We start from the raw sequence: 22,097 nt of genomic DNA, 5'->3' as shown, positions 1-22,097 counted from the left end.
AAGCATCCTGGTCTGGATAATGAAGTATATGGTCGTTGCATCCATAAATAATCACTATCTCTTGGGGAGCTAAATCCCCATGGCCGTTCTGGGAAAGTGGTATCCCCAGGAGATGAGCTGCCTTCCCCACACGACACCCTCCCCGCCCAGCCTCCCTCTCCTGCCTCTGGAGGAACAGCCCCGCCGACACCACCGTGGTGCTCGCACCAGCCCCTCCACCCACAGGCTCCCAAGCGAGGGCATCTCACTGTTTCCCACATGCAGCGTGTGGGTCCTAGGTGGCTGCTTGGTTTCCCTAGACACACAAGTCTCTGGAGGAGGTGCCTGGGGACCAAAACATGATTTGCACAGGGAGGCAAGTGGCTGACATGTGCCAAGACCAGTTGATCCCCCCCTCACTCAGCTTGACCTTGGGCCTGTCTGGCCCCATCCCACTCTTGCATCAGTTTCTGATGTGCGGAAGGAACAGCTCCCTATGGATGTCAGGGCAAAAGGAAGTAGTAGATGCGTGCCTGCTGAGAGCCGTGGGAGATGGGAGCAACCACCTGGGTCCCCGTGAGGCGGTCCCTCCCGGGCGGGGCTGTGGGATGACTGTCTTCAATCTCACCCCCCTGGCCCGGGGGCATTTCCTCCGTAGGCTTAGCAGCTGCTCCATGCAGACCTTCCCGAGACTCAGCATGCAGCTTCCTCAGAAGCCTGGCTCTGCAGATGCTTATTAAAAACGCGTGCCTCGCTTTCCTGGTCTGTGAAATGGGCCTGATATTGCTCACTTGTCATTTCTGTGGGGGAGAATCAGATGACGTGACGGCTCGTCCGCTGTCCCTGCAGGTGACATCCCTTTGTCTCCACGAGCATCATCAGTAAAGCACTTAGTGATCGCCTCTGTGCGTAGTAGGTGATCACTGAGCGCTTCCCGGCAGATGGCAGGGGAGGTGTGTGCCGAGGGGCTCTGTCCTGCCTTCGCAGAGGCCAGAGGAGAGCACGGTCACTCACTGCCCGATCCCTCCTTCTTGGCTTGTGAGACCTCTGAGACATCCCCCTCCCCCCTGCTTGTCACCTGACAGCACCATGAGCCCCCGACCCAGGAACCCTGAAGGCCGGAGGGATCAGATGCCAGGCCAGGGCAGCTAGGCTGAGGGGGCTGGGGAAAGGTGGTCTCTGGGCCCAACGGATCTAAGCGTTAATCCCAACTCTAACGTGTGCTGGCTGGCTGACCTCCGGCACGCCATTTCACCTCTCGAAGCCTGCAGTTCCCTGTCTGTACAATGGGAATAACAGAAGAGCGCACGGAGTCAGAGAGAACGATTGCCTGGCGCGGAGAAGCGGGCGGCGCCTGCTGCTGTCGCTGGGGTTACCTGGTGGCGGGGCCGGGCATTGCATGGTCACGCCTCTGTAAGTGGCAGACCCCCTACGAGACAACAGGGCAGGGGCCAGGTCTCACGCTCCCATGTACTCAGCAAACATTTCTTGAGCACCTGCTGTGTCCCAGTCACTGGGCTGGAGACTGTGGATGCCCTGGCTTCCTTTAGGGGTGGGCTTATCTGAACCAGGCGATAGGTATGATGGACTTCAGTGTCAGGTGTTGATACAGGGATTCTGGGTCCAAGCCCAAGACAGTCTCCATAGGAGGTGACGTTCAGAGACCTCAAGGAGATAAAGGTAGGAGCCACGTGGATATTCAGGGAACAGCAAGTGCAGAGGGCCTGAGGTGGTAGCGGGTTATGACTAAAGAACAGCTGGGAATCAGTGTGGAGGGAACAGAGGGCTTGATGGGGAGGGGAGAGTGGAGGGAGGAGAGGCCAGGCTGGGTAAGGCCCTCACTCTGAGTGAGAGGAGGGTCACCAAGGGCTTTGTGCAGAGACTTGGGTCTTAACAGCACCCCATGGCTGCTATGTGGAAACCAGACGAAAGAGATCAAGAGTGGAGGCAGGGAGGCCCGGGGGACCACGGCCCCGCCAGGAGGGAGATGATGTGGCTGGGCCAGGTGGTGCAGTGCAGGTGGTGAGGACTAGCTGGATCCTGGGGAGGTTTCAAAAGCAGAACAGCAGGATTTCCTGATGGGTTGACTGTGGAAGGGGGGAGCGTTGAGGGAGGAGAAAAGACAGAGAGAGGAGATGGTGTTAAAGACCATGAAAATGGCAGAGGTTACCTGAGTTGGCAGAAAGGGGACTGAGTTTGGGTGATTAGAAATGTGTCTGGTGACCTGGAAATCAAGATGTAGGGCTCCGTTTTAAACATAATATGAAGACATTAAGAAGAATAAAACCTTTTCTGTCACCTCCTCCATGCCCAGCCTGGCCCCGGGTGCTGGGCCCTTGATATGCAGCCATCATGGTCCTGGTTGGTGGGCAGCGGCCCCGGGCGGGTTGGGAGCCCGCTCCAGCTTGCGTGAGCTGTCTCTCCCCAGCGTGAGTAGCGGCACTGGCGTCAGGCAGGCTGCCTGGTTCCGGGAGGTTCCATGAGCTTGTGATAGAGCTCGGAGTGGCTGCATCTGCCCCCACACTGCAGTGTCTCTTCCTCTTCCCGGCTGCACCAATCAAGACTGCAGACCGTGCCCGCCGCCCCCGCGTCCTCCTTCACCCACGGCTTCTGCCTTTGGTTTCCACGCCGCCCCCACCTACCTGCTCCCTCCCTTCCTTCCCAGCCTGAGCGTCTCAGGGTGTGGATTGCGCTCCCTGCCTCCGATGACTCCTCACCCACCGCAGCCTGCACCTCACCCACCCCTCTGCAGTCACTGTTCCCCAAGGCCACCAGGCCTCCTTGGTTCATCTCAGTCCTCGCCTCCCCCAGGCCGCGGGCAGTGGTACCGTCCCCGGACTCCCCTCCACAGCTTGCTGGATCTCGGAGAGCCTCTCACCTCTCTGGCTGCTCCATCTCAACACCTTGGCTGGCTTCTCCTCCTCCGTCCGCCCGTCCCTTACGTGTCTCTGTCTCTCAGGGCATTGTCCTGGCTGCCTTTTCTTCTCAGACCACACCCTCTCCGTTTGGCATTTCTTACCCACCAGAAGCACTTACTCAGCAGAGCAATCACCGCATTTCCACTCACACCTGCCCCTGCCACTCTGTTCCTGAGCCCTCATGGCTACACCCCAGCATCCCATGGCCCCTTCCAACCTTTCTAAACAACAGCCTTTATTGGGGGGTCATGTACATACCATAAAGCGCACTCATTTTAAGTGTTCATTTTGTTGAGTTTTAATAAGTATGGTGCAACCATCACCACAATCCAAAAATTTTCTTATGTGCATTTGTTGCCAGTCCCCAGATACCAGGCAGCCAATGATCTGCCTTCTGTCTCTGTAGTTTTGCCTTTTCTAGAAAGTTCATGTCAATAGGACCGTACAACATGTGCCCTTGGTGTCGAGCTTCTTCCACTCAGCAACTGTTTTGTTGTTGTTGCTCATCTGTTGTTGCATATATCAGTACCTCATTCTTTTCTGGTGCTGAGTTTTATGGAGAGTTAACATTTTGTTTATCTGTTCGATTTTTGGCTATGGATGAACAATGCTGCTATGAACATCCATTTACATGTTTTTATGGGGACATACGCTTTTGTTTTTCTTGCATTCTTCTCTCGTTTCTACCATCTAATCAGACCCTGATTTCCACTGGAGGAGCCACGTGGCCTCAGGAAAACTGACTCTTCCTCCCAACACAGGGACTGAGCATGTGACCCTGGTTAAGCCAATCAGTGTGTCCCATTCCCCGGGCATGATGATTGGTTCCTAGATAGGCATGTGACATAAGCAAGTCCAATCAGAGTGACCCTTGGCTGGAAGAGAAGTCCTTCTCCGTGCCCCCTGGTGCTATTTGTTGAGAACTGGTGCAGCTCTTTTGCCTGCGGGCAGGAAGCCAGACGTGGGAGGGAGCCGACATGGAGGAGGACTGGGATGAGAAAGCATGAGTGGAACAGAGCTGGAACCTTGATTGAACTGCGCCTGAAGTCCACCATGATACGAGTTAATCAGTTCATCTTATTGTTAGAACCAGCTTGAGATGGCTTTCCTTGTTTTTGTTCTGATAAAACATTTGTTGGAACATAGCCATGCTGTACACTGATGTTTGTCTGTGCAGCCCTGGAGCACTGAATGGCCCACAAACTTAAAATATTTACCGTTGGTTCTTTGAGAAAATGTTTGCTGACTCTTCTTAGAGCCGAAAGCTTAGGATATTAGTCCCCCTTCCCCCACCACCTTATCTGCGGTGTGGCTTTCTGTCGTCTCAGTTGCCCACAGCCAACCATGGTCCAAAAATATTAAATGACACATTCCAGAAATAAAAATTCATAAGTTTTAGCCTGGCTGGCATGGCTCAGTGGTTGAGCATCAGCCTATGATCCAGGAGGTCACAGTTCGATTCCCGGTCAGGGCACATGTCTGGGTGGCAGGCTCATCTCCAGTGCGGGGCATTCAGGAGGTGGCCAATCAGTGATTCAGTGATTCTCTCTCTTCATTGGTGTTTCTGTCTCTCTCTCCCTCTCCCTTCTTCTCTGAAATCAATTATATATATATATATATATATATATATATATATATATATGTATATTAGTTCATAAGTTTTAAATGGCACACTGTTCTGAGTAGATGGTGACATCTTTGCTGTCTGCTCTGTCCTGCCCGGGACAGGAAGTGTCCCTTTGCCCAGCATTTCCACGCTGTATACACTACCTCTGCCAGCCTGTTAGCCTGTGTGTGTCTGTAAGCCACTTAGTAGCTGTCTTGGTTATCAGATGGACTGTGCTAAGTGACTGCTATTTTACTTAATAATGACCCCAAAGCACACGTGTGCTGCCGGCAATTCGGATATGCCCAAGAGAAGCTTTAAAGTGCTTCTTTTAGGTGAAAAGGTGAGTCTAATACAATAAGATATTTTTAAAGAGGCCAATAACTTTTATTATAGTATATTATTGTTATTCTTTTATTTTGTGAGCTATTGTTAATCAATCTCTTATTGTGCCTAACTTACAAATGAAAGGTATGAATGTAAAGGGAAAAGCACTGAACATATAGGGCTCGGTACTGTCCACTGTGCTAGGCATGCGCTGAGGGGTTTGGAACATGTCTCCCAAGGATGGGGGGGGGGGGGGGCACGACGACACGGCTGTGTTCACTGTATCTCCCCAGTCACTCAGAGCAGAAACCTGGGACTCACCCTTGACTTCCATTACCTCTTCCTCCACTCCTAACAGCCCCAAGCCCTGAATCTGTCCCTGTCCCCTGCTCCAGTGCCCCTGCCCTAGGAGTCACTGTCAGCCCTCACCTTGATCACCCCGCCACCTCTAGGCTGCCCACAAAGCTGCTGGTGACCTTTCTCCCACCTGGGCTTGGCTGAGGCCATGAACCCCCCACTGCTCCCAAGGCTAAGGCCGCCCTCCCTGGACTGTCACTGCAGAGCCCTTGTGACGGAGCCCCCCCCTGCGTCTCCAGCCCTGACTCCTCTCCACTTCCTCCTCCTCTCCCCCCGAGCACACAGACCGGCTCCCCGATTCCTCGCAGTTCCCCAAACCTGCCACGCTCTGTCCCTCTTTCTCTGCCTCCAGGGCCCCTCCCCACCCTGTCCACCGAGTGAACTCCCACGCACCCTCCAGAGCCCGGCCAGAGCCTCGCCTCCTTCCCGGTATTTCTCTGATTCCCAGGCTGCCCCGGGCTTCCTTCCAGGGCAGCTCCCATCACCGCGGACTGCCACCCCCACTGACTGATTCAGCTCGTTGCCTGGCGTGGGGTGTGCACAGAGTAAGGGGCCCAAGGACTGTTGGTTTGTGGATCTCGGAGTAGGAACTCCCTGCCTTCTGCATCAGGCTTTGGAGGAGGGACCGTCTGGGCTCTCTGTTAACAAGGGGAGAAGGAAGGGCTGGAACTTCCCCAGCCCCCGGGCAGGATCGCCTTCAGAAGGTGCAGAGAAACGCCTCCCAAGACGGGCAAAATGAAGCGAGCGTGAGCTCCGAGCGGGACTCAGAGGCAGGGAAAGTAGGGCAGGTGAGAGCGGGCCGCGGCGGCGGGCCTGAGGGTGCGGAATAGAGACGAAGGGATTACAGGGAGATGCTAAATGAAGATCCCCGTGGCCTCCGGAAGTCAGTGGGCCAGCCCGGAGGAGGGCCGATGCCGGGGAGGGGCTGCGGGTCCTGTCAGAACTGCAGAAGCTCGGGGATGTGTGAGACTGGCCCTTCGGAGGGTTTGGGGAACATCTGATTTCCAAGTCCTCCACTGAAACACGTTTGGACACCTGCTGGCTTGGTCCTGGTGAACCTTCCCAAGAAAGCAGGGGTGGGGGGCCCAGGGGAGCACTGGCCTGGGAGACCATCCTGCTCCGCCCTCACCCACTCAGGGGGCTTGGCCTCCCCCTCCCAGGCCTTAGGGCTGTGGCCCAAACTCAGTGCCCATTCCGGAAGTGTGTGCTCGTGGGAATCCAGTGCCCAGAGAGGCAGAGATGGGCCGGGCCCGAACCCCACCGCAGGGCTACAGCGAGGGGCCAGCGAGACAGTGGTTGGGAAAGGGCCTCACCAATGGTGAAATACAGTGACACCCTGTCAGAGTCCCCTCCTCTGGGCAGCCATCCTGGACTCCCCTGCCAAGCCGGCCACCCTGTCCTCACCCCGCTCCTCACACAGTGTGTGAACCTCGTCCTGGCACCCGCCCCTCTGTCACTGACCCTAATGTGGGACATGCCCCGCCACCAGGCCGAGCTCCTCGGGGGCAGGAACAAGTGTGTCAGTCTTCCACCGCTGGCTCGGTGCCTGGTGCAGAGCGGGGGGTGGGGGAGGGGGGTTGGCAGCTAGTTCCTGGATGACCTTGAATTGTAAAAAAGCAATTAGCTTGTGGGTGCTGGGTAGCCGTGGTTTATCAACACAAGGACCAGACGGCACATGGTAAAATCTTTCTCATGAAATGGCTAAATGTCTTGTGAGTTGTGGCTCAAAAAGTGTGAGCATTTGGAAATGCGGTCTCAGGGTTGCGAATGTTAAAGCTGTCTGGTCCTGTGCTATCCAGTAGGGTCGCCACAAGCTATGTGCAGCTATTTAGATTTAATTTTATTCAAAATTCAGTCCTTTAGTTGCACGAGGCACATTTCGAGGGCTCGGCAGCCACACGTGCCTCCCGACTACTGTTGGGCAGGGCAAACGAGAACATTTCCAACATCGCACAGAGTTCTTCCTGGACCGCATTCCCGGGACCTTGAAAATTTACATCCCTGTGTTATCTTGGGCCCTGAGAGTTGGGGGGCTTCCAGGATTTGGGGGAGAGAGCTGGGACTCTGGAGTCCGAACAGACAGGGTGTGAATCCCTGCTCAGCCATGTTCTTGTTGCGCCGTCTGAAGCAAAGGAACGTCCACATTCCTCCTGGGGCTCAGTGTTGTCATCCGCAGATGGGTGATGGCACACCAGAGCAGAGCCGTGAGGGGTGATGGCAGAGCTGTGAGGTGGAGAGGACAGAGCTATGTCCAGAGCTCCGTGGCTCTGTGTGCGGGGAGCCGCTGTGGTTCACAGGGAGTGCCCCAGGGCTGTGAGAGCGGGAGCAGGCTGCACCCGTCAGAAAGGTCTTGAAATGTGGAGCTCAGCTGCCCGTACTCCTCAAAACTACGGGCAGGGCATGCTGAGTTCACCCGGGCCCTGGGGGCTGGGCTGGGGGAGTGGCCAGTGGGCATGGCTGGCTGGGGCAGTCAGTGGGTGAGAACCAGGCTGCAGCTGCGGGGCTGGGGCTGTCAGAGCCTGGGAGACCGCGGACAGGGCAGAGACGCTCACCCCAGGTCTCCCCGAAGCTGAGCCCGGGCCTTGCCGTCTAGCGTAGCATGCACTTTACGTACCACTCTCTGCTGTCTACTGGCTGAGCAGAGCATATTAACTAATAATAATATGAGGACTCATAGCAACTATATTTCCTAAGCATTTTCTATACAGCGGTCACTGTGATATATTAAGAGATATATATTAAGAGATATAATATGTATATGCATTAGCTCATTTAGTCCTTTGTAATAGGTGAATTAATGTTCCCATTTTATAGTCAGGGAACACTGAGTCATTTGTTCAGGGTCACACGGCTACAAGGTGGTGGAGCTGAGGTCTCCCAGGGCCCATGCTTCAGGTCAAGTCCGCTCCTTATCTACCTGGAGCCCCCACAGAGCCGGCCGAGCTTAGCTCTTCACCCTTCACTCTGTCGCCCCCCCATTGTCTGGTCAAGTTCCCCAGACCCCCAGGCTCTCCTTCCTATTTCCGTGTCCTTGTTATCCCTCCAGCTAGGGGACCTCCCCGCTTCCCCTCCACCCTCCACAGGTCCCTGTTCACCCTTCAAGACCCAGGGGGAGCTTGAGGCCAAGAACTGGGTCTGAGTCATTTGTGTGTCATCATGTCCAGTCTGCAGCTTGGTGCATTGGAGACCTCAGTAAATGGTGAATGGTAGGTTGATGGGTGAGTGAGTGAGTGAGTGGATGGAGGGGTGGGAGAGTGGATGAATGGTGAGTCTGGGCAAGTCAGTGATCCGTGGGGGTTTGGCAAAGTGGGTGGGTGGCTGGTGTGTGATGTGGATGGCATGTGGGTAGATGGGTAGCTTGTGCTCAGGCGTCCTGAGGCAGGATGGGGCATGAACTGAGCCCAGAGCTGGGGGCAGGGAGAGAAACTGTGACTTGAGAGACATCAGTGAGGGGCAGATTGGGGGAGAAGGTGACGAGCTCCGTTTTGGACATGAGGGTGTCAGGGGCCTGCAGTGGGAGTGCCGGGAGGCGGCCGGGGAGCTGCGTCTCAGTTGGGTTCAGGGGTGAGGCCGGGCTGCACCGAGAGATCGGAGAGGTCCCTGTGGACTCGGGGCAGAGGGCCGGAGGACTGGCCATCGGAGGGGGCAGAGGAGCCACGGTCCCTGAGGCAGAAGATCCAGGAGGAACACGACACACGTGCGGAGGGCACTGCCGGGTCAGGAACAGCCATAAATCATCGCAGGCGGGGTGTCCGGACAGCCGGAGCCGAGGGACGCAGGCAGGAGACGCGGCGCCGGGGGCGGGCCATAAAGGGCGACTGGGTGGAGGTTGGCCTGGGCAGTGGTTCTCCTGGGCCCGATGCCCTGCAGGCAGAGGCGGGGAGCAGGAAATGAGCGGGGTCTGTCCACGGGCTCTGAGCCCTGGGAGCCCCCAGCAGCAGCTGCAGATCAGGAGGCTCCACGTCTTTGCCCCGTCTCCGCCGGTGCCCCGGGGCCTGGGAGGACGCGGGGACTTGGGAGCTGTGTTCCTTTGGACAAGTCACCTCCCCTCTCTGGGCCTCAGCTGCCTCATCCGCAACCAGAGCCATGTGCCGCTCGCCTGGTTTGCTGAGAGGAGACGTGGGGGTGAGGAAATACCCCTGTGAGTGAGGAAACCCCCCATAAATGCCATCTTTAAAAGCTGTCTTTTCATCTCAGTTCAACGCCACATATATTTATCGAGCTGAAAAGGCAAGCCCGTTTTGTATGTAAGTTAAATTTGGGTATAACCAATACCTTTTACCTGGGCCTGGGCGGCCATTTATTATTTGAGGAACTCTGTGTCGAATTCTTTTGGAAAAGCCCCGGCTGCTTTGTTTTCTGAGCAAGAAGGATTTTGGCTTCTCAGGCTTGCAGAGCGAGACTTTTATTTGTTCCATGTGCGTTTTGAAAAAAAAAAAAAAATCCTCCTGGCTGCTGCGCAGGAAATAGAGCAAGGGAGGCAGCAGGGTGCTGGGGAGGAGGCCCAGGCCGTGGTCTGCATGAGAGATGGGGCCGCTGAGACAGGGGTGACTCTGGCGACAAAAAGGAGAGGGTTTGAGAGGTATTTAGGAGGGCAAGACATAAAGGACACGGTCTTTGGTTTACAGGGGAGGGGCTGAGCGAGAAGGCGGAAGGGACATGGGAGCCTCCTGGCTTCTTGGTTACTGAGGAGGGTGAGCTGCTTCCAGGTGCAGGAGGGCGAGGTCTCCGGGGAAGGTCACGCCCTGGGCCCGGACACAGAGCGTGGGAGGTGTCCACGTGGTGGCAGGCAGAGCTGCCCACAGCAATCTGACCGCAGACCGGGAGCTGCCGCTGAGCGGGAGGGGAAAATGTCAGTGGCAGGAAGGAGGGGAAGCCCACAGCGCATGACAGGGACTGTTTACCCGGCGCTGAAAATACACGTTGAGCAAAGTGTTTGCTGAGCACCTGCACACGCCAGGTGCTGTGCTCGGCTCCGGGGATCTGGCCATAAACCAAAGAGACCAAACTCTCTACCTGGTTAAGTGCCGGGTCTTGGAATTAGATGCTCTGCCTCTTAGTGGGAGGGACAGGCAGTGATCAGGATAAATTACTCATTCGCATGTCCTGGTACATAGTGGCAGGTGCCAAGGAGAACAATAGAGCCGGGAGGATCAGGCCTTGGGACTGTTAGGTGGAGTGGGGGGCGGGCGGGGGCGGGGAATAACGGTATCAGCAGACATGGCGGTTGTGCTCACTGAACTCATTGCCGCCTCACCCATCCCCATGAGGAGAGAGCTGTAACTGCTCCCACTTTAGAAATGAGCAACCGAGTCACAGAGAAACTGAGAAACTTGGTCACTCAGCAATGGGACTGGCAGAGCCTGAATTTTACCTCACGCCCAGGCTCTTCAGTGAGGAGTTTTAACCATTATGCTGCACTGCCTCTTATTGACAAAGTCAGGACTCAGCAAAGATCTAAAGGAAGTGATGGCATTGGGCTCACGGACATCCGGGCGACCAACACTCCAGACGGAGGAAGAGCCAGTGCCAAGGCCCTGAGGAAGCAGCAGGGCTGGTCTGTTTAAGAATCAGCACCAAGGCCAGAGTAGCTGGGGCGAAGGGGAGAACCGGGGGTGGCATCCGGAGGTAGCGCCTGTGGCCTATGTAAGGCTGCCAACCGTTAGTGGCGGTGAAGGGAGGCCATGGAGTGTTTATGGCGGAGGGTCAGGATCTGACTTGCATTTAACCTGCTTCCTCTGGCTTCTGTGTCAGGAGCAAAAGCAGAAGCAGGAGATAAGAGAGGACATGGTTAATCCAGGTAAGAGATGACGATGGCTCCATCCACAGTGGTGGAAGCCGTCAGGTGGGGCATTGATGTCTTGATATAATGTGAGGGTGGATTGGATAGGAGTTGCTAATGGCTTGGATGCAGAAAATGAGGAAAAGAGAGGCATCAAGGATGACTCCATGCCGAAATCGGTTTGGCTCAGTGGATAGAGCATCTGCCTGTGGACTGAAGGGTCCTGGGTTTGATTCCGGTCAAGGGCATGTACGTTGGTTGCGGACACATCCCTGGTAGGGGGTGTGCAAGAGGCAGCTGATTGATGATTCTCTCTCATCGATGTTTCTAGCTCTCCATCCCTCTCTTCCCCTCTGTGAAAAATCAATAAAATAAAATAAATTTTAAAAAAGGATGACTCCAGGATTTGGGCCTGAGTGACTGGAAGGAGGGGGTTCCATCAACTAAGATGGGGTGGCTATGGGCGGAGCCACTTCATGAAGTACATCCCGTGGCCATTAGCCCTTTTAATCCCCTGACTACTCCCTGAGGTAGACACTGAGATGCTCAGGTTACTTGACTTGCCCAGCTATCACTTGGCCAGAATGTGTGCATCACAGGGTTTGGAATTCCGACTCATTCATTCATTCGACCAGCAACCATGTCTGAGCTCCTCCTCTATGCCAGATTCTGTGCTACGTGTTGACAATGATGATGAGGGATGGTGGTCCCTGCCGTCATGGAGCTCCCAGTCTGATGGAGGAGGCCTGGTCAACCCGTGATCCTGGGAATGCTTTCCTCATACCAGCACTGGGAGCTCCTGTGATGGCAGGGATCACCGTCTGGCCAGAAGGAGAAACTGAGGGACCGTAGGAGCCAGAACCGGACCTAGTTGGGAGGTCAGGGAGGGGGTAAATGTGGAGTGCGAAGGCCTCTGGACAGGGTCAGGGGCACATGGAGGCTCGATGGGAAACACTCCCTGGTTCCTAGGCCATAGCAGGAGAATCCTGGAGGACTGCAGACTCCCAGAGAGCAGCCACCCGTTTGAAAGTCAAAGAATCTTCTCTTTTTGTTCGTGTTGGATTGTTGTAACAGCTTTTTTTTTTAAGATATTGAATAGAATTCACATACCATATAATTTATGCATTTAACATGTACAGCTCAGTGGTTTTTAGTGTGCTCACAGAGTTGTGTCCCCATCACCCTGGTCCATTTTGGGACATTTTCGTTATCTTCGCTGTCTTTCCCTCCCAGGTCCCCCTGGCAACCACTCATCTACTTCCTGTCCCTCAGAGTTGCCTGTTCAGGACGTTTCCTAGAAGTGAAACCATACACTGTGCGGTCTTCTTTTGCTTCACATAATATTCTCGACGGTCATCCATGTTGGAAGTCCCAGAATCTAAACGCCATCCATGCTGACAGGGAGGCAAGCGACTGTCTTGTATGGGGAATTCGGCAAGGAAGTAGGGCGACTCCAAGACAGGTCTCGGGACCCCCATCATGGCCACTGCCCTGCTGCTGCACAGGTGCCTCCCCCTGCTCTCCCCTTTTCCTTCAGCTTTGGGCTCTGGCTGATTTTTGCCAAAAGTGACAACTTGGTTGGGAAGCCTCTTTCTAGGCCCTGGCTTTTCATGCCTTGGCAACTTCATGCCCCAAGGTGCATCTTGAGATCTTGATGCACCTTTAAGAACTTGCGTCCACAAATTCAGAATTTGGGGAGTTGGGTATTTTCTTTTTCTTGCTACTTAACCACTTTTCATCCAGACGGCTGTGCCTGTCTGTCCTGGTTGGTGACCTCCCGCTGGGGGAGGCAGGAGTGAAGTGCCGGGTCTTGGAATTAGATGCTCTGCCTCTTCCTCGGGGGGTGTGCCCATGGGAACTGCGAAAACTCTGAGCCTGGCTCTGCCTTTGAGAAACAGCGGTAACCTTGTAGGGCTGTGGGGAAAGGAAACGCTGTCAAGCTTGTGAAGGGCTTGGCAAAGAGCAGGTGCAGATACAGGCCATTAGAGATGCGAGGGCTTCCCGTGGTCCGGGCATGACCAGGCGGGAAAGATGGCCCGCCCCCACCATGGAGGGCCCCTTTCTCCATGTCCCTCCTGTGTACTGACCCCTGCTCCTCCCCTCCCACCACTGAGAGGTGGAAGCCTGCGTTCAGATCCCAGCCCAACCTCTTGGATTCCGTGCCCCCACAGAACTGGTTTCCATTGTGTCTCAGTTTCTCCACCTGTAGAATGCAAGGGTGGAGGGAGGGGAGATGCCACTGAGGCCTCCAAGGCAGCCCAGAGGCTCCTGGGAGGAGGTTATGGAACGGAGGAGCCCTTCTCTTCTCCCGGGAGGATGGGTCCCTGCTGACTTAACGATCCAAGCAGGAGCGGTGGCACCTGCTCAGGAGAAGTGGGCGGAGAGGGACACCTGGCTTCCCTTCGCCTCTTGCACAAGATGTGTTATGTGGGAAGTGATGGTGGGAATGATGCAATGGAGGGCCTCCTGCTCTGAGTGCAGGGACAGGGGCGGGGCCGCTATGCTGTGCCAGGTATTCTTCTTGCATTATCTTTTTAATCCTCACAGGAGCCCTCAGAGAAGGCACTCCTTTTTTTTTTTTTAAGTCCTTACCCAAAGATTTGTTTCTTTATTTTATTTTATTTTTTAAATAATTTTTAAAATATATTTTATTGATTTTTCACAGAGAGGTAGGGAGAGGGTTAGATAGCTAGAAACATCGATGAGAGAGAATCATCGACCAGCTGCCTCCTGCACACCCCCTACCGGGGATGTGCCCGCAACCAATGTACATCCCCTTGACCAGAATCAAACCTGGGACCTTTCAGTCCACAGACTGGCGCTCTATCCACTGAGCCAAACCAGTTTCGGCTGTTTCTTGATTTTAGAGAGAAGAAGGGAGAGAGAAACATCGATTGGTTGCCTCCCATACACGCACCGACCAGAGATCAAACCCATAACCTGGTTAGGTGCTCTGACTGAGAATCGAACCCGCAACCTTTGGTGTATGGGACGATGCTTCAACCAACAAAGCCACCCAGCCAGGGCAGGGGAGGCACTCTTAATACCATTTGACAAGTGAGGAAACGGGGGCTCAGAATAGGACAGCTGCCTACCCAGTGTCGTTCAGCCAAGTGAAGGGCTGAGCTGGGATTTGAACTCAGGACTGGTTGGCTTTCCTGGCTGCCCCTATTCAGGGAAAACGAGGGAGAAGCAAGACAAAGAGGATCAGAGCCTCTGAAGCCAAGCTTCCCGGCTGCTGTGGGAACTGCTGTGGGGATTCTGTGGGTGGTAAAAAAGGCGTCATAAATATGCATGACATGCAAATATGCCTCTGAAAAAGAATGTGGGGCCCACATGAGCCGGGAAACCAGAGTACTTGGGAAAATGTAGTGTTGTACAGACACGGGTTTTATGATTGCCGCCTGGTGTGTCCATCCCAGTGTCCCAGGACCCATCAGAGGGCCTCGGGGTGGAGGAATGATGCCAGGCACCTCCTGACTGACTTTCTCCCCCATCTCCGCAGGCACCAGAGCCTCCCCTTCTGCCAGCTGCCTGGTGGCAAGAACCTGGTCACGCCCAGCACTGGAGGGCCCCGTCCCACACTGGTCGCTGCCTCTGGTTGAGTGCCCGGAGGGATGTGTGTGCCAGCCCTCGCTCCAGTGCCCGCTCCTGAGGTGACGCCTGCTGGTTCCCCACTGGTTCCTGTTTTTCCTCTGCACGTAGCCCTCTGGTTGGTAAGTAACTGCGTCCGCCGGCCTGGGCACACGGAATCAGGGCTGCTCGCCTGCCCGCCCACCTGTGCTTGGCACCGTTGGGAAATGCCCAGCTTTCCTGCCCGGTGACACCCACATGCTGGGGAGGGGATCTCAGTCTGAGCCCCGTTTATGATTCAACTGCTTATCTGTCCAGTCCTCCCAACAACCCATTAGGCTTCCTTTTCACAGAGAAAACAGCCTCAGAGAGGGGAAGCCACTTGCCTGAGGATGCACAGCCAGCCCAGCTCTCTCTACCTCACAAGGCCGGCCCTTGCCACACCCAAGGGGCTGGGCAGTTGTTGACCCGGGCTCAGGAAGGGAAGGGGAGGGGTGAGTCTTGCTGGGGCTGAGGCGGGGCCATCAGAGTTCCTGAATCTTGGGGATCCCTGTTGTTGCTGCCCCTCCAGTCTGTTCTGCCCACATTCCTCCAGCTCCCACCTGGACTGAAGTTGTGCCGCCCACCCCTGGCCACACCCCAAACCTGACATCTTTCTCACTGCGATGATCCCGAGAACATACCCCCTCTCAGTGCCCGCACAGCACCTAACACTCACCATGTTCCTGCACCTCAACCTACCACCACCTCCCGGGCCACGCAGGCACAACGAGTCTAGGTCACAGACGAGATGCCATGGTTCAAAGGAGGGTCACCAGCCACCAGCCAGCACTCCATGGGACAGTTGGTTTATGAGGCGCCAGTTCATGTGGCCTCTGCTCCCCACAGGTGAGCAATAAACTGCTTCATCCCCTACTGGACAGCCAGGCGCCCAGCATACAGTGGGTACACAGCCAATAGTCATGGAAGGAAGGAACTTCCTAGATGTCACTTCCCTCCAGGGGACAGCCTCAGGAGCCCGGAGCCCAGGGGCCATTTAGCTGCTGGTCCCTGCTGACCCCAGAGAGCATGCAGTGAGCTCAGGCCGTCAGCAGGGTGGCCAGCCCTCTGGTCTCTAGTCCCTCATCCATCCCACCAGCCTCCCTGATGGGATGGTTATGGGAAGGAAGAAGACTCGTAAATATGTATCACATGCAAATGTTATAGGATAATAAAAAAGCATGTGAAGGTCGTGTGGATAATGTAAGTAGAAGTGCTTCTTCAAGGACAAGGGGCGCACTTGTGTGGTGCCAGCCTTAGTATTAATAACCATGAAAAGAGCCCTATTAATGAGCTGCCCCGGACCCTGCTCCCCTGACCTGTCCCCGGGCTTGTTGTAGGGCCGGACGTCGCATTTGGCTGAGAAGCTGTTGTGGGAAAGGAAGCGGTGACATCCCAATCGGAGAGCTGTGAGTGTCTGTGGGATGTAATCGTTTGCAAATTCTCCTGGCTGTGCCCCAGCCCCTGCGTGGTCTCCCCAGGAACTGGGTGTGTAACAGGAGCCACCTGCATAACGCCCAGCGTTTCTTGAGCAGTTACTATGTGCCTGGCATTTCACTAGGTGCTTCCTTCTCTGCGTCATCTCAGCCAAACTGAGTGTCCACCTCTGCCCCCCGGGCCAGGCACGGCCAGAGGGCAGGGTGTGCCTCGGGGAGCGCAGCAGAGCTGGCAGCCCTGGCACGGTGGCCCTGTGACGGAGGGCGGGATTCCTTGGCACGCGCTGGGACAGCAGCCGTCGGCGTTGTGAGGAAAGATGGAGGCCTGGGCGGCAGCGAGGGAGGTGTTACTGCTGCTATTTTGCTAACAAGCCAGTTATTTAAAGAACAGCCAGAGCCCAAGTCGGGAGATTGGATGGGGAGTCTCCGTGCTCAGGACAGAGGGAGCTGGGAGTCCGGGAGCCTGGCTCAGTCCGTGCAAAGGAGCCCCACTGCGTTTTTTAATTTGCTGATTGTTATCGATAATAGTAATAATAATAGCACTACAATAATAAAACATTGATTATTTTTGTGGAGAAAATGGGCTCTAAGGCAGGGGTAGGGAGCGCCTGGCCTGTGGGCTGTATAAGGCCTAAGGAATCCTTCGGTCTGGCCTTGCCAAGCCAGCTGCAGGCGGGACTTGAAATTCAATAAATCTAGGAGCTTTCCTCATAGCAACGTACATTTATATTAAGGGAATGATGCTACAAATATCCAAATGGCCCTGGGCATGAGAAGGCTCCCCCCCCAGCGGTGAGGATTGGGAGGGGGCTCAGGAGTGGGTTCTGTTCTATTTACTGACCCAGGAGCTGGTTTCGTGACAATTCACTCGGTAGGCATTCCTGTTTTTTGTACTTTTCTCTGCGTTTTATATGCCGCAGCAGAAAGGCTAAAAAGCGGCCATAACAATAATCATTAATATTTTTTGAACACTTACTAAATGCCAGGCTCTTGCTAAGCGTCTCAGCTTATCTCATGGAATCCTCACGGATTCTATTTCGATCCCGGTGTTACAGAGGAGGGGGGGAGGCTTGGAAAGGTACGGTTACTTCTCACGCCGCCAGAGAGCATCCAGGCGCAGGGCCACCCGGACCGGCTGGCTCAGGCCGACGCCTCTGACCGTGTTTGAGGGTCGAGGGCCAGGGGGCTCCCACAGAGGGCAGGTTCCTCCATTTGTTCCTCAGACCCGTGTCGCTGCCTCTTGCATTTGTAAGGCTTAGGAGGCCAGGCAGGTCTAGGCAGCACAATAGGCATTTGGGAGAGTGGCGAGGGATCAGAGTAGAGCCTGTAGTCGTTTGAAGGATAGAAATGGGTCATCCCTGGGGCCAGGGCAGGGGAGAAGGCCAGGGCAGAACCAGGAATCATTCGCTATAAAAAGCAGTCATCCAGGCGAGATGGGGTCAGACCCAACCTCTGAACTAACTGTATGTGGCCTGAACTGCCGTTTCCTAAGGGCCTACTATGTGCTAAGCATGTCCATTCTCTTCCTTCGTCTTCAGAACACCCCTGTGAGGTCAGTGTGTTGGCCCCATTTTTCAGATGAGGGAACTAAGGCTTCGAACGAGGAAATGACGAGACCAAGGCCACACGGCCAGTGAGTGGGGGCTTCTCGGCCAGCTCTCCCAGGCTCCAGACCCCCTGTGTCTCGCGTGTGTGTGTGTGTGTGTGGCAGGCTCTGCTCGGTGCTGGGGTCCCAGCAGGGCAGGCACCTGGCCTGGAAGCTTCAAGCAGTCCTAAGGCAGATCTCTGGGTCCTGGACTGGTGCTGGGGACGTGGCCTGGAGGGTGGCATGGTGGAGGGTGCCTCTCAGCCCTGAAACAGGGCACCTGCTCTGCAGACGGAGCACCAGCCCCCCACCCCCACCCCACCCTGTGGCATTCCTGCACTCCCATGACACTTACGGAGTGCTAGTCCCTGCTAGTCGATGCCCCTCACAGAGCACACAGCCATGGGCAGAGACAGATAGTATGCAGTCACCCACACAGATAAGCTGAATAAGCAGAGACTTCAACATGGCAGCGAGGGACGTTGGTTTGGTGATGTTATACAGATGAGCAGGGTAGGGGGGCCTGCATTGGCATGGAACGGTTCAAGACGGCTTCTCTAAGGAGGTGGCGTTTGAGTGGGACCTGAAGGGTGACGGGGGGTTAGCTGAGCTGGAGAGTGCTCCTGGCAGCGCTGCTGAGAGTAGGACCATCGGGAACCCAATTGTCTGTCACCAGGGGACTAGTCACATTCGTTTACTGCAGCCATCCAGGGGCACCCACTGCAGCTGTTAGAAATGGGGCCACGGATCTAAACTTCCTGTTGCAGAAAGGACTTCACAGTGTGTTACAGGGTTGAAAAGGAGGAGGTTATAAAACAGACACCATTTTTTGTAAGAGCTATGTGGGGCGTGAGGACCTGGGAGGTCGGCATTGTCTTCGTAGTCCTTTCTGGGTTTGGAGATTTTCCTCAGTGTTCGGTCTTGGGAAGGCAAACGGGGGGGTTTTAGGACAACCCCGTCCTGCCCGGAGCCGTTCTCCAACAACGTGAGACAGGATGTGGGCTTGGGGAGTCGGCAGACCTGGGCCGTACCTCAGCTCTCCCTCTGCTTGGCTGTGCGACCTTGGGCAAGTCTCTCGCTCGCTCTGATGCTGAGTTTTTCCTTCCGTGAACCAGAGACAAGAGTGCAAGTGCCGGGGTGGATGTGGGACTTCGGCGAGTTAAAACACGGAGAGGGCTGGGACAGTCTCAGCGCTGGGTCCCTGGCGAGGGCTGCTGTCACCACCGTGCCCGCCACCGGGGCCACCTACTCTGTGCTCATCATGGCCTGCCCAGGCTCTCAGTGCTGGCTGGTCCCACAGGCCCCTCTCTGAGAGTCAGACCCAGTCAGGGGATGAGGCTCAGGGAGGGGGACCACGTAGCTGGGCATACACAGCCAGCTGGACCCCAGGCCAGCACACACACCCCCAACCCCTGAGCCCCGAGCCCCAGCTACCTCCTCTGCAACTGTGTGTGGGCCTGAACTGCTGCTTCCTAAGGCCTGGGAATGAGCACTCTCGCCAGAGGTGCTGTTCTGGGGACACCCTGGTCCTATGTTTGCTTGTTTCTGTTTTGTTTATATTTGCTTGATTTTGATAACCACTAAACCTGCCCAGGAAGAAAGATACTACCTATGGACACAGAATCTTAAAACGCAGATAGAGAAACTTACAGTGGTGAAGTCAAACTCTTGGAATATGGAATCTTAGTCATATATAATCCAACAAGAGCAAACCTATGCATTTTACAAGTAAGTTCACTGCACTTTCTTGATGACAGTGATAAATTAGAAACTGCCCAATTATCTGCCAGCAAGAGATGGTTAAATAAATTATGGGCTGACCAGGCAATGGCATTCGCAGAATAGAAACATGTCTGGGGTGCATTGTTGAGGGAAAAGTAGGAGGATATAAAACGGTGAATATTGTATGATCTTGGGTTTTTAAGGGGGAAAAAATATACAAACATATGCATGTCCTGCCAAGAGAAACACCCAGAAGGGAAACCATCACGTTGTTCACAGAGATTGCCTCTGGATGGTGAGATATGGACAAGCTCTGTTTTTATTTTTCCTTGTATCATTCAGGTACTTTCCAAATACAAGTGACAGCAAACCTAGCCCAAATGGATTTAAACAAAAAATGAAATGTACGGCTTGTGACTGTGAAGTTCAGAGGTCATGGCTTCAGGCTCAGCTGGATCCAGGGGCTCAGACCCTTTACTGGGACCCGATTTCTCTCACCATTTCTCATCTCTGCTTCCTCTGGGTTGTTCCTGTGTTCTTTTTGTTGTTGTTGTTGTTGTTGTTTTTTAATATCATCCGAGGATATGTTCTTATTGATTTTAGAGAGTGAGGAAGAGAGAGAGAGAGAGAGAGAGAGAGAGAGAGAGAGAGAGAGACAGAGAGAGAGACAGAGAGACAGAGGGAGAGAGAAAGATGTTGATGTCAGAGAAACATTGATTGGTTGCCTCTCATACGTGTCCCAACCAAGAATCAAACCTGCAACCTAGGTATGTGCCCTCACGGAATTGAACCTACCACCTTTTGGTGTGTGAGATGCCTTTCCAACCACGGAGCCACCCCATGTTCGTATAGGGCTCTTTTGTACAGAGATAAGATGCCTCTCCAGGGGAATATGCAAGACTTCTTCCCCAGTAATAGCCCAAATACAAGTCTCAAAACTGAATCTCGGCATTGACTGGCCAGTTTTGGGGGGTGCCCACCCCTCAGTCGGTTGCTCTGGTGGAAGCCTGGGCCGATGCCCCGCCTCCCAGCTGGGGATGGAGTCCACACACCAGGACTCACCAGTGGGAGTGGGAGAGGGCAGCGCCCCCCAACAAAAACGTGTGCTGTAGCCTAAATAGGCCAAACAGCGGCTAAACACAACAAATTCGCCGCCTCTACTGATCTGGATTTCCCAAGATGCGTGACTTTCATAATCAGAAAAAAAACAATGCACCTATAGAAAAGAGTCATAAGCACAGATCTTATAGGCAGAAGCTCACTGAGGCAGCGTGGGGCTCTCAGGACCAGAATCTCTGAAGTGCCCATCCAGCTCAGGAGACCTTGGCCGTCCAGAGCCCATGCTGGGCCGGCCTCGGCCGGTCTGGCCCTCAAGGGTCTCGCGGTTTTGAGGGGAGCAGGAGGGGGCCATCGATGATTTATCTGCAATATAGGTATATGCACAAAAGCCAGAATGGGAGCAAAGAAGTCTTCCTGGAGGAGGTGACACCTAAGCTGAGTAGCCAAGAAGAGTGTGGAAAGACCATAGAACAGGAGAAATACATCAAGAGCGTGTGGTGGGGGAACATCCAGTGGATGAGCGGCAGCAGGTCCAGACCACAAGCGCCTTGAATGTCAGGACAAGAGCTTGGACTTGATCCTGAAGGCAGCGGGGAGTCTTTGTGGGAGAAGAGACAGGTCGGCAAGCTCAGTCTGGCTGGTACTGAGAGCATAACCTCGGAGAGGTCAGGTCAAGGCCCCTGTGTGTGTAAGGAGAGAAAAGACCCAGCGGTCCCTCACAGGGCCCTTCGGTGTCCACCCGTGTAAATTATTTCCTACCGTGGGTCAGAGCTTCTAATCCCAAGGCGTCCAGCCATTGCTTGCACACCCTCAGAGGTCGGGAGCTCCCTTTCTATTCCTTCCACCTCTGATTAGAAAGCTCCTTCATCCGACCAAGTCTACAATCCTGCCTCTGCCTGAGGCCCATCTGGAACACTTCCCACTCCCCTGCCACGGAGGTCTCTCCCCAGAAGGACCTTTCGGGGGATCTGGCAGGAGCCTGCCTTCTGAGGCCGCCGTGTTCCAAGACCAAGAAGCCCTGGGTGACTGCACACCCTGCCGGGAGCTTGAATGGAGAGGGGAGGGCAGAGTCACATCAGCCTGACAGCAGAGGGAGTGTTCAGGCCTTTGGACACACATCTGCGTCAATCAGTTCTCCAAATGCCCTTTACATTCACAAACTAGAAACTGTGGCTCAGCGCTGCCCAGCCGCCTATACAGCCACTCAGAGCAAATGAGAGGCAGGCCTGGAACAGGGACCAGCCTCTCCTACCCGGCCCACTCCCGGGCCCTCCTGCTCACCTCCTCCCACCCTTCAGGGGAGCCTTGGTTACTTCACCTCCTCAGACGTAGGCAGCTTTTTTTATAAGAAATTTTTTTAAAATATATTTTATTTATTTTTTACAGAGAGGAAGGGAGAGAGATACAGAGCTAGAAACCTCGATGAGAGAGAAACATCAACCAGCTGCCTCTTGCACACCCCCTACTGGGGATGTGCCCGCAACCAAGGTACATGCCCTTGGACCGGAATCGAACCCGGGACCTTTCAGTCCGCAGACCGACGCTCTACCACTGAGCCAAACCGGTTTCGGCCGTAGGCAGCCTTTTTTCCGGACGCTCCAGCCATCCCAGATCATCCCCCTGACACCCTTGTCAATTTGGAGGCAGCCAGCAAAGTCCTCATGAATCAAATGTCTTATGACTTTATTTCGACAGCAGCTTTTTTTTGTTTGTT

At 54.7% G+C, this 22,097-nt stretch overlaps 1 protein-coding gene across 4 annotated transcripts in view; it reads left to right on the top strand.

Annotated features, from left to right (window-relative positions):
• DLGAP4 (DLG associated protein 4) overlaps positions 1-22,097 on the top strand; it is a 177,198-nt gene that overhangs the window by 42,547 nt on the left and 112,554 nt on the right. For all 4 annotated transcript variants that reach the window (XM_036418397.2, XM_036418396.2, XM_036418398.2 and 1 more), the window contains exon 2: positions 14,475-14,685. The gene's annotated coding sequence lies outside the window, so the exon portion shown is untranslated. The remainder of the gene's footprint in view (positions 1-14,474; positions 14,686-22,097) is intronic.

Source organism: Pipistrellus kuhlii, unplaced genomic scaffold (genome assembly GCF_014108245.1).
Source record: "Pipistrellus kuhlii isolate mPipKuh1 unplaced genomic scaffold, mPipKuh1.p scaffold_m20_p_6, whole genome shotgun sequence".
Classification (NCBI taxonomy): Eukaryota; Metazoa; Chordata; class Mammalia; order Chiroptera; family Vespertilionidae; genus Pipistrellus; species Pipistrellus kuhlii.
This window is presented reverse-complemented; position numbering and strand designations above follow the sequence as displayed.